Source organism: Peromyscus eremicus, chromosome 5 (assembly GCF_949786415.1).
Source record: "Peromyscus eremicus chromosome 5, PerEre_H2_v1, whole genome shotgun sequence".
In the NCBI taxonomy this organism is placed as follows: Eukaryota; Metazoa; Chordata; class Mammalia; order Rodentia; family Cricetidae; genus Peromyscus; species Peromyscus eremicus.
The window spans coordinates 21,081,419-21,094,738 of NC_081420.1; the positions used below are offsets into that span (position 1 = coordinate 21,081,419).

Below are 13,320 nucleotides of genomic sequence, written 5' to 3' on the forward strand. Positions count from 1 at the left end.
TCTGTCCAAGGGGGACAGAAATCTTCCACTAGTGCCACAGAGGGTCTCAGTGCTTAGCTTTCTGTCCAATGGGGACTCACATATTCACCAGTTCCAAAAGAGAGTACCACATCAGTCCCTGTTGTCCAAAGGAAACTCAGACACACCTTTTCTCAACTAGGGGACTTGAGATCTTCCCTCTCTTACCAAGGGACAGATACAGCCTTCCAAAATGAATATCGGGCCCCCATATGTGAACCTTCTTTCCTAGGAGGCCACAGGTGTTCTACCTAGTTGTGAGAGGAGAAAAACTTGAACTTCTGTGAATTAGTTTTTGAAGATTTTAGATTGATTTAGGCTATTTGAATTTTTAAATCCCTGCCAAGTCTGGAGAGTTATTTCTGGCCATTAGACTGTTGGGCTAACATCACTAAAGATCTTTGTGAAGTCCAAATGAAGAAATAGAACATAATTGTACTTACAGAAGAGGCTGAAAATATTCCTTAGTTCCATATAACTATCAAATAAAAATGAGTACACTTTGGGCCTCATGTGAGAACCCTAGCATTCTCTATGTGGCTGTTTATTCCTTACACACCAACTGTATGAACATCAACAATATTCCACAAGTTGAAAGAGAGTGACAAAGCATTCCTCTTCCTTGTAAAATTCCTTATATTAGAATCATATGAAAGCATATAAATCATTTGCACTTGCACATATGTTGGCTTTCATTATAAAGAAATGCTTTTTATTTCAAATTAGAATTGCCAAAAAAATTATACATATACTTGCTGAATAAGCAAGACAACAGATTTAAAATGACTAAGTAGTTTTTGAATTTTCAGTTCTCATGATTTAATATTTATGTTTACTCTCTCTTGATTATTTGAAACAGGGTCTCACTACATAGCCAAGGCTGGCCGGCCTGAAGCTCTGAAGTATGTAATGTAGGCTAGCTTCAAACTGGTAGCAATCCTCCTGCCTCACTCTCCAGAATCCTGAATGTACAGGTTTGAGTCACTGTGCCTGGTGATTCTGCCTGGCCCCTCTCGGTCTCTGTCTTTATTCATATATTCTCAAATGTTTTTATTTTATTATTTTCTGTGTATGAGTGTTTTGCATGCATGTATGTCTGTGCATCACATGTGTGCAGCATCTCCAGGAGGATGTCAGATCCCATGGGACCAGCATCTTCTGTCAGCCACCATGCAGGTGCTGGGGATCAGACCCAGGTCCTCTGGAAAAGCAGCCGGTCACTCCTGAGCCATCTATCCAGACCCCTGGTGATTCTCTTTTGGTTAAATATCTCAACCCAGGTGAGCATTTCTTTGTGTCCCTGTCAACATGTCAGTTTTATTCTGATACGTTTCAGAGTTCTAGAGTCTTCTTACCATATTGAGAAAGCAAAATCACCCATATTCCATGAAGGGTCAAATGATGCTGTTCTCATAGGGTCAATGTCTACTTTAGTACATTTTAAAACATAGACAGTTTTTGTTTGTTCTGCTATCTGCTTGTGCATTCATGGGGGCCTGCCCATTTTTCATCTTTATTTATTATTTTCTGCCCAGCTGGCACAATACCTGTGCCATGAGATGTGTCTGGGAGGTTTTGAGAAAATTCTAATGTATGGGACCCACAACTCAGGAGTACTGGGTGGGAAGTCAAATGGGAATGAGTGTGTGAAATATCCAGAGATTTTTAAAATAACTCCAATGTGATAAAAATTTAAATTACTAAGTCAGTCAGTTCAGCATAAGATTCGTTTTCACTTAACCAATCTCTGAATTTTGGGTTTACAAGCAAAATAGTAAAAGGTGGTGGTAGAAGTGGCCTTTCACAGGGGTGTAACATTTCCCCCCATGAAAAAATGGGTACCACTAGAGGTCACTACAGTTATTAGCAAGGTGGTTAAAGCCCTTTGCAAACCCTAAGGATTTGCCAGCCACAAGAGCATGGCAATGGTCTGCATAAATACACTGCTGACTGCCCTGCTTCCCATTGTGATGTACCCTTTATCTGCCAGGTCTTTTGGGCCTTGCTGGAGACTGAGCAGCCGATCATAATTACAGGACCGTGGTGGTTGTGTGTTTATGTGCCCAGCAATATTATAATATATTGTTCCGCATTGCTATCCTCTTTACTCGTCGGTGAGACCCCAACTGTCATTGTCATTTTATAAACCATGAAACAGAGGCTCAGAGGACTGACAGACTGACACAGCTAATGAGGGACAGACCTGGGACTGAAACAAAAGCCCCCATTTTTACAACAATCTGATCCCATTACCAACACAGGAAGGCACTTGCCTGTCTCTTCCCATTTTTAAATGATGATGATGAGTGTGTGTGTGTGTGTGTGTGTGTGTGTGTGTGTGTGTGTGTGTGTGTGTGTGTGTTGGGGGGAGTGTGATTGCAGAAGTCAGAGGAGGACTTTCTCTCCTTCCACCTTCATGTGGGTTCAGGTTGGTAGGCTTGGTGACAAGCACTTTTACCCCCCGAACCATCTCTTCAGCTCCTGGTTCCCATTGTCATAACAGTTGGAATTATGGTGTCTGTGGAAAAGTTCAGGAGTGCCTGTATGTGGCAGTAAGAATATGTTGGCTTCTGTGATGTCACAGTGTGGCAGCAGATCACCAGTGTGCTGAGCTGCAGGGACGTATACTGGCAGGGAGAATACCCAGGTAGGGACAAGTATAGAGAGTGAATCTGGCAAGTTCAAGGTAAGATTTTCTATTTGACATATCAGCAGAGCCAGACAAGAGAGAGTCCATCACTACAGAGTGATTCACAGAAAAAAAAATGAGAACAGATTATTCCAATCTGCCTCGCCACTGGTTCAGCACAGCAGCAGCGTTAAAGTGTTAAAAGCCAAGAAGAAGCCTTTTCTAGAAGATCTCAGAAGGTGGGCTGAGACCCAGGAGCTGTGATTCACACCCTGCTCTAAGTAACTGAAAAGCCCCATTGGCTAATCAAAGCACTATTTTTTTCTTTTCAAGGAATGATGGTATCTGCGTATTTACATAATACTGGTGTCTGTGGCAGGCCTGGCTTAGCAGATGAAGAAATGGGAGCTGAGAGAATTGGAAGACGCCCGCCCTAGGTTACAAAGCAAGTCTACACAGAGTGCAGAACCATAGTTCCCAATTCCCACCGATCCTCCGCCTCCTAGCACTCAGCTTGATCATCCTTTGCATTGACCTTGGAAGCCCCTCTTGGAGCCCTCCCTCCCAGGACACACTCTCAGAGGGAGGCACGCCCTAACAAGGGAGGGCTTCTGTAGTCAAGAGGAACCCTTCTTCACTCTGACCCCTCTACAAGCTGGGTCACAGCTATCCCTCATGCAGTTGTCACACTTGGCACCTGGCTGGCATGTGCCTCTGGAATGGAAAGTCAAGAGACTTTCAAAGTTTCATATACAATAACAGGAAAAAAATTAAACAAAGGAACATTTCTAGCAGTGGTCCCCACCTCTGAGCTGTTCCTTTGCGTTGATGGCCAAGGCTCTGCATACCTAAAATCCCTGGAGAACAGGGGAGACTATAAACCCACATCCACTGTTTGCTCTGCCCCACAGTGGAGGAAATACTAACTGTTAAAAAACTTTCGATTCTAGCATAGTTGCTGCATTTCAGAATATTCTAGAATGGCAAATGGAATTGAGAAGGTGAAAAATAATGAAACTATAGTGTATTTATCTCGTAACTCCTGCCACTGCATTAGAGCAGACTTTGCTAGAAAAATATTGAAGTAGCATTTTCACGTTTTAGTTTCGACATATAAAGAACAATAAAGTTAGCAGACTATAGGTTCTTTGTAAGTTGAGGCTGGAGAATAGGATTTAAAGGGAAAAGAAAATTTGTCAGACAGGATGAGACATGCCTATAATCCCAGACTGAAGCAGGAGGATCATCAAGAGTTCAAGGCCCATTTGGGCTACATAGTGAGATCATATCTCAAACCCAAACCCAAACAAGACAACAAGAAAATTAGGTAAGTAGTGGTCTGTACTCCCTATTTGAGAGGCTTACTGGTTGTTACAACGTAAGAGAATTTTCATACCAAAAAAAAATAATACTTTTACTGTAAAGAACATAAAATGAGCTTAATTCAATTCTTCAGGTAGTGGGAATGGCTGGGAATTCTCTGGACAGGTATCAGAAGCATCAGTCCATGGTGCATGCCAATTTCTCAGGTCCTCCATGTCTCTCCTTATACAATCTGAAAAAACGGTGCCCTCTGTCCTATTTCATTAATCTATATTGGCCTAGAACTCACACTGTAACCAATGCTGTCCTCAAACTTGGACAGTCCCCCTGCCTGTACCTTCCAAGTGTTGGTGGTTGTAGGCAGGATCTGCTACATATGGTTTAATAAATTATTTTGAAAACACAATTCCATGCCATAGATATTTTGTAAAGATCAAAAGAGCATCTAAGGCTAACAGAGAAATTCAAGATTTTTTTATTGCATCACTTGATTGTATTATTTTCATCTAACAATTCTGTTACATCGTCCTACTTTGTAACAGAAAGATATATACAGTTTTTGGAAGGACATATCTGATTGCAAACAGGAGGTAATGTTGAATAAGTTGCTTTAAGTCCCCAGATTGAACTAGAGTCCTCACTGGAGTAACAGTAGCCTGTGCATTCTTCTTACCAGGACAAAAGCCCTGGCATTCTCGGCTCCTTTTATTTTCTCATGCTCCACCCCAGCCAGATTCATTCCAGCAGGAGAACCTGTGGTTGTTATCTCTGAGATGGATCTGGAGCCTGTCCACCTCTCACCGCCTCTGTCGGTACCTGTCTGCTACTGAGCGGTATGCAGATTGCTGAGGAGATCGACCTGCTTCAACGTGAACAGCTACCCACAGAGCGACTCTCCAGGCAGCAGACAAAAGGGCAGGTTAGACCGTGTCTCTCTTCTTCTCCACACCCTCCTGTGGCCCCCAGCTCACTAAGAGATGCGAATTCCTCCAGTGGGCAGGAAGACCTCTACCTAGGGCCAACCTGGGCTGCTTGTCGTTCCACGGACATTGTCCTCTCATCCTGGGTCTGTCACACCTAGGTTCCGTGTCAGGGAGCCGTTTCCCCTGGTTGTGCTCACATTTTCTCCTGATTTCACTCACTCAATCTTGTGTGTCCTAGAGGTCATTCCTTCAGTGACATCTTCCCCTAGCAACACATTGAAAATGGAAAGTTGCCCTAACCCTCAGATAGGACATTTCTTCTCTGTTTTGTTGGTCTCTAAGCTGCTTACCAACTTCCCACCCTCTGACACCTAATTCACTTAGTGTGTGTGTGTGTGTGTGTGTGTGTGTGTGTGTGTGTTTGGTTTGTATTTTTTGCTCTTCTCTACCTTCATTATCTATCAGCCCTAAAAGGAAGGGATGCTTGCTTCTTCTGCTTTCTGCTCATGCCCAGGTCTAAGACTTGCGCTAGACACACAGTTCTTGCTCAATGAAGAGTCACTGAATGAATGATACAATGCACATCTAGATATTTGCAGCTTCCAGCCTGCGACTTCCCTGAAAACTAGATCAGCTGTGTGGTCAGTTTTTTCTAGTCCAAGGACAATCAAGACAGGTATTTTATGTGCCTTTTTTTAGGGGTACAGGAGGCTTCGGGCAGTTGTCTTCCTCGATGCCCAATAAACACTAGAGACAAACCATCAAGAGACCTGAGGAACTATCTTTTTGGCCTTTCTTCATACTCCTACCCTCAAACCTCTCCAGAAGGAAACGGTAAATTTTAGTACAGATTATGTTATTGTTTGCCTGAGGCCCATAACTTCCATTCTACATTATAAAATTATGGGTTTTGTTTTTCAGACGTAATCTTACAATTTAGTCCAGGCTTGAAAAGTCATGATCTTCTTGCCTCAGATTCCTGGACTGAAATTACAGGTGTATACCACTATGTCAGACTTAAAACCATTGCTTAAAAGCCATGTGTGGTGGCTTTCACTTATAACTCCAATAATCAGGGTTGTCTGAAATTCAAGATCAACTTATTCTACAGAATGAAACCCTGTCTCAAAACAACAATGTAGTTGTCATTTGAAAGAATAATTTGCCTAAAGAAGTTGAATTCTTTTCAAACAGCATCATTTGTATAGAGAAGCATGTCTTTTTATAGTTTATTTTACAGGCACAGAGGCCCTGCCCAACTTGGTTTTCTAATATTTGCAATTATATTAATATATTTAAATTCATGAAGTTTTCGATCACAGCTCGAACTCCATTCCAACCACAGAAAAGGCTTTTCCAGGCTTGGAAGATGACTCCGTGGATGAAGAGCTTGCTATGCAAGCAGGAAGACCAGAATGTAAATCCCAACACCAATATAAAAGCTGGGACTAGCTCTGTAATCTCAGCTCTGGGGAGACAGAGACAGGCAGATCCCTGGAACTTGCTGGCTAGACTGCCTAGCAGACTTGGTGAGTTCCATGTTCAGAGGGAGGCCCTGTCTGACAAAATAAGATGAAAAGTGACTGTGGAAGACATCTAAATTCAACCTCTGACCTCCACAGACACGTACACATGTGTATCCATGCACCTATACACACACGTACACAGCACTCCTCCCGCCACACACACACACACACACACACACACACACACACACACACGACCAAGGACAGGAAAAATAAAAAGAAATCCCTCCAGTGTCCGAACAGTCCTGTTTGGCCCTCGGGAAGATCTTTTGAACTCCCAGGTCAGTACAGTACACCCCGTTACACCAGAAGTTGGGGCAAATCACCCCTCAGGAAGCTCAGGTACCAGGATAACCGGAGCACTTTTCAAAGAAGATTGAGTTTGTGGGGCAAGGCTAAAACTGCTTCTCTGTTTATTCAGGTACCTGGGAATGATAACGAGCCCCGATGCTATCAAGATGTCCCCTTTATAATGATGCACGATGTGGCAAGACGGAGGCTGTTTTTCCTGCTGCTTTTCCCAGGGTAGCTTTCAGAAAACAAGACATCAGCTCTGTGAAGCAATGCCCCCAGAGCTTATTCACAGAACTGTGGTCGTAACACAGGGAGATGTTCAGAAGTTATCAGATCTGCTTTTTCCCTTCTGGCGGGATGACACCATCCATACGCCATGTTGTAGGAGACGACTCAAGGGCTCTAGATCACTGTTGCTCCGGTGGCAAAAATAACCGTCCATGCCACGCCTGGCTTAGGTCCTTGCATTCCCATAAAGAACATGGCTTTCATAGGGCCATAAAACAATCAGCTGAGGGCTATAATTAGCAGAGAGAATTAAATGTTATAAGTCCATGGAAGAAACCATAACCAAGTTCACCTGGACATGGTGTGTTTGGAGGATGGGAAGATCAAGGAGGAATATAAAAAAAATGTTTCAGAGAAGTGCTGATTGTATGGATAATTTGAAGAATACATTTAATATTTCCTGGAGAGATATTTAAGAAAGTTATTCCAGGTTATCTCAATTTAAGAAGCATGAGGCAGGGACATCATGCCGTGGTTGAAGGATGATGAAAAATTTCCCTTAGTGAATGTGTAGAGGATAAAGAGGAGGAAGAGACATTTAGAAAAGTAGATAGGTACAGATCTTAAATGATTCACTGTGTTGCAATGAGAATTTTTTTATAAGGATTTGGATTTTATCCTTAAGGCAATGGGGAGCATTCAAGTGTTTTAAGAAGGGCAGCAGAGAGATAAGATTTATCACCTAGAAAGATCACTCTGGCACTGCTTGGAAGCAGAACTGGAAGCTAGCCAAAATAGAGACAGAGGTATGAGGAAGCCTCTATTTGCCACCAGGTAGGAGGTGAATGGGACTGTTTTTGGAGTGTAGAAAGGAGGTTAAAACTAGCAGACATGCAGAAGAAAGATCAAACAGAACTTGCTGTTTTGTGGGAGTAAGAAATGTGGGAAGACAAGCTTTAACATGAGTAAAATCACTTGAACAAGGTGATGGAGGAAGAGGTCTGACCTGGTATCACAAACACTTAAGGGAGAGAAGTCCAGAGATGATGTCTAGAGGAGAAAGACTGACAACAGAGTTGATGTATACAGATGAGAACATTTGGATGAGAGAGCTGGTTAAGAGCATCAAATGGGGCAGAGAGGTTGAGTAGGATGAGGATTGAGATGAGTTTATAGATTTGTCATGGAATAGATGAATAAGGCCATAGAAGGGCAGACAGGGGAAGAAGGTGTATTATTTTAATAAAGGTGTGTGTGTACGTGTGTGTGTGTGTGTGTGTGTGTGTGTGTGTGTGTGTGAATATGTGTTCATGTGTGTGCATGTGTGGAGGGGTGTGTGTGTGTGTGTGTGTGTGTGTGTGTGTGTGTGTGTGTGTGTGTGTATTTGCTGTTCCAGATGGAGAAGAGCTAAGCTTTCCACATTGAACCCAGAGTACAGAGCTCTTTACAACAAATCTAACCAATATACAATAGAGGGTGGAGATAATGACCATAAGTTTCAAGTGAGATTGGAAGGGTCCTGGTCTATGTGGTTGAAGAGAGAGGTGTGGCTCCCTCAAAGAGGAGGGGTGATGGCACTCTCCTAGGAGGCCAAGTGGTGAGGTGAGAAAGACAGAAAGAAGTGACTATTTCCATGACTATCCTGAGAACAAAAACTAACTCAACTCGTGTCAGTGAGTAGCTGCGGGGTGGTGTTGATGGTTCAAAGATCAAACTACAGCGTTCACCACTCTGGAGGACCACAGGCAATGTGTGGGGGTCCATCTGAGTTGGAAATCATTAATGGCCATGTCCTGCCCCAGGCTACAACATCTTTTCTGAGTCCTTGTTCATTCTTCAAAGGTTCAGTCTGGCCATCTTTTGTTTTATTCTGTGATCTGTGGTAGAAGTTATTCCAATATTTTATTCATTTTTGAATCTCTAGACTTGAATGGCTGGAGCATACAGCATGTTTAATAACTTTTTTCTAGAGAGATGGGATGCTCTAATTTCTAGAAGAGCCAACGCTAATTTAAGTAAATTGTTTAAGTCCCTGAAGTTAGTCTCCCCTTCTCATGTATCTTCTTTGCCCCCCTGGTTTTTTCTCTTGGCATCTTTGCTGTCTGTTTTTATTATAATTTTTTTATTATAAAAATCATCTATTTTTCATGTCCTCAGCAGTTGTCTTCATCTTTGAAACAGTCATTTTACCTGGAATGGTGGTGCACTGCTAAAATTTTAGGTCTTGAGTTCAAGGCCAGCCTGTGTCTCCGAAGTGAATTCTAAGCTAGCCAGGCTCACATAACAAGGCCCTGCTTTAAAAGGAGCCCCAAAGAGTCGTCCTTGCTCTCAGCTTCGCTGTCATTTTCCACCAAGCTCCACTGCCATCATTAACCTAATGCCAGCAGTCCTGACAATGTGACTCCTGCCAACCATGTTTGCTGTCAGAATGGAAGACACTGCCATGAGCCTGCTGAAGCCGTTGAAAAGCCCCAGTACTTCTTTCCATGTGGCTCCGCCTTAGCACCTTCATTAATTCTCTCATCTAGTTTCTCAAGGAAAAAACCACCATCACCCACCACTTTTTCCTTCCTGGAAATCAGCTGACTTTGCCCATTATTTGGGAAAGAAATGAAAAAAAAATAAACATGTGGCACACTTCTTTAATACAAGTGAAGTAAGTGCGTATATGAAGGGCATCCATGCTGCAAAGTACCAATTCCATGCCTCTCCTCCATGTTGCACAGTAAACTTTCACTTTATGGCAAGGTCTTTGCTTCCTGTTCTCAGCAGCTGTGAGTTTTACTGGAGCTGGTGTTGGCAGGAGAGATCCCTGAAGGTTCTCTGTAATTCTGCTACATTTATTAGTGTCAATACTGGGCCAATGCTCTTTTTCTTTTAAATACCCATGTAAGTCTAACATGAAATGATGGCCATATAAGCAGAGACCAACAGGAGGAGATGAAGTGCTTACACAGAAATAGAGAAACTTTAAACAAAGCACAAAACGAAGACACTTCGTCAGTAGAATTTCTAGTGAGCCACCAGAGTTGGCTCCCCTTTGCCTACGCTTGAGTGGGGCAAGTCATTTTCTGTAGAGGCTCTTCCTTGGATATGCTGCCACTAGTTTTGAATAATTCTGGACGATTCTTCTATCTTTAAAAAGGTGATCATCCTCAGAACTGGCGACGTAGTTTCCCTTTGAAGCTAAGTCATGCTTTTGCTGTTTTTAGCTGTTATGCAGAAAATAATACTTAACATTCTTTTGTATTCATAGGAGTTCCCAATGCCAACTTGAAGAACTTGGGTCTTTCATTCTATCTATTCTTCTAAATCAATTTTTTTCTTCAAATACCCTTCTCTTAGTGACTCCATCGTTTGCATTTTTAGGGAGAATCTATGGGAACTGGTAAGTATTCAAGGCTGGATTTGCCTGACGGATGCTGAAACCAGCTCATTTGAATCTTCGTTACCTGAGACTTTACCACCTGGCTCCATTCCTCATTTTCTCACTGTCAAATCCACAGAGATGTTGCATCTGGGTTTACAACTGGATCTTTATCCAGGACAACTCACCCACCAATCGAAGTGAACAGACCCAGGAAGACCAAGATCCCCATCAACAGCGCCTGTCCTCCAGGTCCTTCACCTCTTCTACTTCTATTGAATCTTTTCTTTTCTTCCTTCCCCTCATAGGCCATTATTCACCAGAAGGTTATGTCCACATTAACACTTTTGAAGAAAAGAAGAAGAAGGAAGGAAGAAGGGTCAGAAGGAAGGGAGGAGGAGGAGGCAGCACAAGCTCATTGTACTTGGTCTTGTTTTTAGGACGAGGTTTTCAAAAACACTGGTTGCTGAGCTGACACCACATGTAGAAGAAACGGCCTCGAGAGAACATTGCAAAATTGCAACATGCTTGGGATGGTCGGAATTTAACTTTGTGTGATCATCACCCTAAAAATAGTTTCCTTTCTTTTGCTAATAACCTTTGAGAATGCTGATAAAGTTCGCTGAGAGGGTCAAAAGAGGAAAGCTCATAAATCACAGCCTTCCACTCACTCACAAAGCCACAAACATGCATATTGGGAAACGGCAAAAAAATTACAGGGACACAAGTTCTGTGATGTGAAAGGGTAGGAAGGTTTTATCCTTTTCCTGCTTGAGCCAGGCGGAGGGCTTGAAGTGAATCCTGCCTAATGATCTCTATCTAAATCAACTCTGATAGTGCCAGTTCACATACATTGTTAACTTACTAATGGGGGGGGGGGAAAGAAAGAAAAAGAAGAAAAGGAAACAAAAGCAAGGAAGATAGATCCCTGGCATGCCCTTCAGACTCAAAGCAGCCGGGCTGGAGGCGAGGCCTGGTGATTCCATAGATATACGCTCCTGCCTGGCCAGGCTGGCCTTCCGAATGTAAAGCCTGAAGCAGCAATGCAAACATCTGAAGTACCTGCGCCCCCTACTGGCCATAGAAGGTGGCGACAGGAGACTCCTTAGACTCTCCCAGCCAGCTAACTGATGAGGAGAACCCATCTCAAACAAGTAAAAAGATGACATCAGACTCCTAGAAGCTGTCTTCTGACCTCCATATGAACACTCACACACAGCTGCATGCACACTGACATATCCCACACACAAACAAAACTTTAATAATAATAAAGACAATAATGACAATGATGATACTAGGTCCACCTGTACAACCCTGTACATGTCTTCTTGTACCAAGTGGGGGGCCAGGGCTTCCTCTGCTTCAGCATACCTGTGAGGACTGGGACTCTCCTCCACGAGATCTGTATGCTCTCTGCCTTGGTCTGACAAGCCTTTGGCAGTGGGTAGTGGTTAATGCAGACTCAAAAGTGTTCAAGATGCTGAGAATAAGTGAATGTCAATGCTCAACCAGGGATAGAGCGTGTATAATGCTCCTTCCTCACCCCCACCCACCAAGGCTCAAAGAACAGCACAGAAGTGGGGTTGAAAAGCCAAAGCATGGGGAGAAGTCCTGTCTGTGGACACACGGGTGTGTTGCACACACGAACTCTCAGCAGCTGTAAATACCTACCTGAGACCTGCACAGGACCAACCCGGCTACAGTTTCCATCTTGGACAGGGGAAGGACTACTGAGACCCCACTGAGAAGCCATTGGCTGTTGGGGCAAGGAGAGTCACTTTGTATTTGGGGTGGGGTAGGTTGTCTCATTCCTGTGGGAGACTGCACACCTACGCACATCTGGGCAGCACTGAAAAAAGCAAAACAGAAGAGGATGTGGAGTTGGGGGAGAGCCGCAGTGAGAGGTTCTGAGGGGAGCTGGAGGTAGGTAGGTGGGAGTGGATATTGTCATAGTACATTGTATGAAATCTTCTAACAATAAAATGGATTTTTATTATAATAAATCTCACAGCAGGAGGAATGGTGGTTAAGGAGATGAGGCGTCTCTCCAGCCTTGTCTCTCTTCCTTCTACCCATCCAAACCTAAACATACTTAATTTTCCCTTCTTCCTCCCCTTCTGAACATCTCCTCTTCCTCACTCCTCTCCCACCATCACTTTTTCCTTTGTGTCTGGTGATTTCTTTTGTTAACAAGCTCCCATGTTTTCTTCTTCTCCAGTTGAAGCCATGGATACCCTGTGCTTCCCTCCCCCAGTCACAGGCAGACTTTGGGATAACCTGTCACCCTCACCATCCTCTACTTTTTTATTTAAGTGTGGGTTGACTGCATCGTTTAATTTTCAAATTGTGACACTTTGGAGAGGAAAAGGGAGGTGTTGGGGGGCTGCTGCTGGCCACCCCCCCCCCCCCCCGCACCGTCTCCAGTTGCTTCTTGTGGGCCACCTGGGTTGCAAACCCAGTGACTTCTCTTTGGCTTTCCATTGCTCTTTTCACTCTACACAGAGCATCTCAGCAAATACTCTGTTTCTTCAGGTCGAGGGAGGAGGTGGAGACACACATTCTAACTTTTTCTTCTAAAGGTACATGGTTAAAAGACTGGACTCTGGCCGGGCGGTGGTGGTGCACGCCTTTAATCCCAGCACTTGGGAGGCAGAGCCAGGCGAATCTTTGTGAGTTCGAGGCCAGCCTGGTCTCCAAAGTGAGTTCCAGGAAAGGTGCAAAGCTACACAGAGAAACCCTGTCTTGAAAAACAAAAACAAAAAAAAAAAAACCAAACAAACAAACAAAAAAGACTGGACTCTGGAAAGCATAGAGCTGTGCATGAAAAGCTCCTGTCACAGTGTCCATCTTGCTTCTGCTACCTGCTCCTTTAGGGTCCTCAGAGATCTCTGCATTCGGCCACCTAGACAGAACTTCAAGTGCAGTAAAAACATTACCAAAAATGTATTGCAAAAAAAGTATTGCAAAAAAATGGGATATATACAAGAGGGCCTGTAAAACATTTATACACCG

At 43.5% G+C, this 13,320-nt stretch overlaps 1 long non-coding RNA gene across 1 annotated transcript; it reads left to right on the forward strand.

The window, feature by feature from the left end:
• Positions 1–2,660: 2,660 nt before the first annotated feature.
• On the forward strand, positions 2,661–11,175 carry LOC131910348 (uncharacterized). The gene is made up of 4 exons (XR_009379110.1): positions 2,661–2,886; positions 2,981–3,974; positions 4,700–4,889; positions 10,617–11,175. It is a non-coding gene; the product is annotated as an uncharacterized LOC131910348 (long non-coding RNA).
• The last annotated feature ends 2,145 nt before the right edge of the window (positions 11,176–13,320 follow it).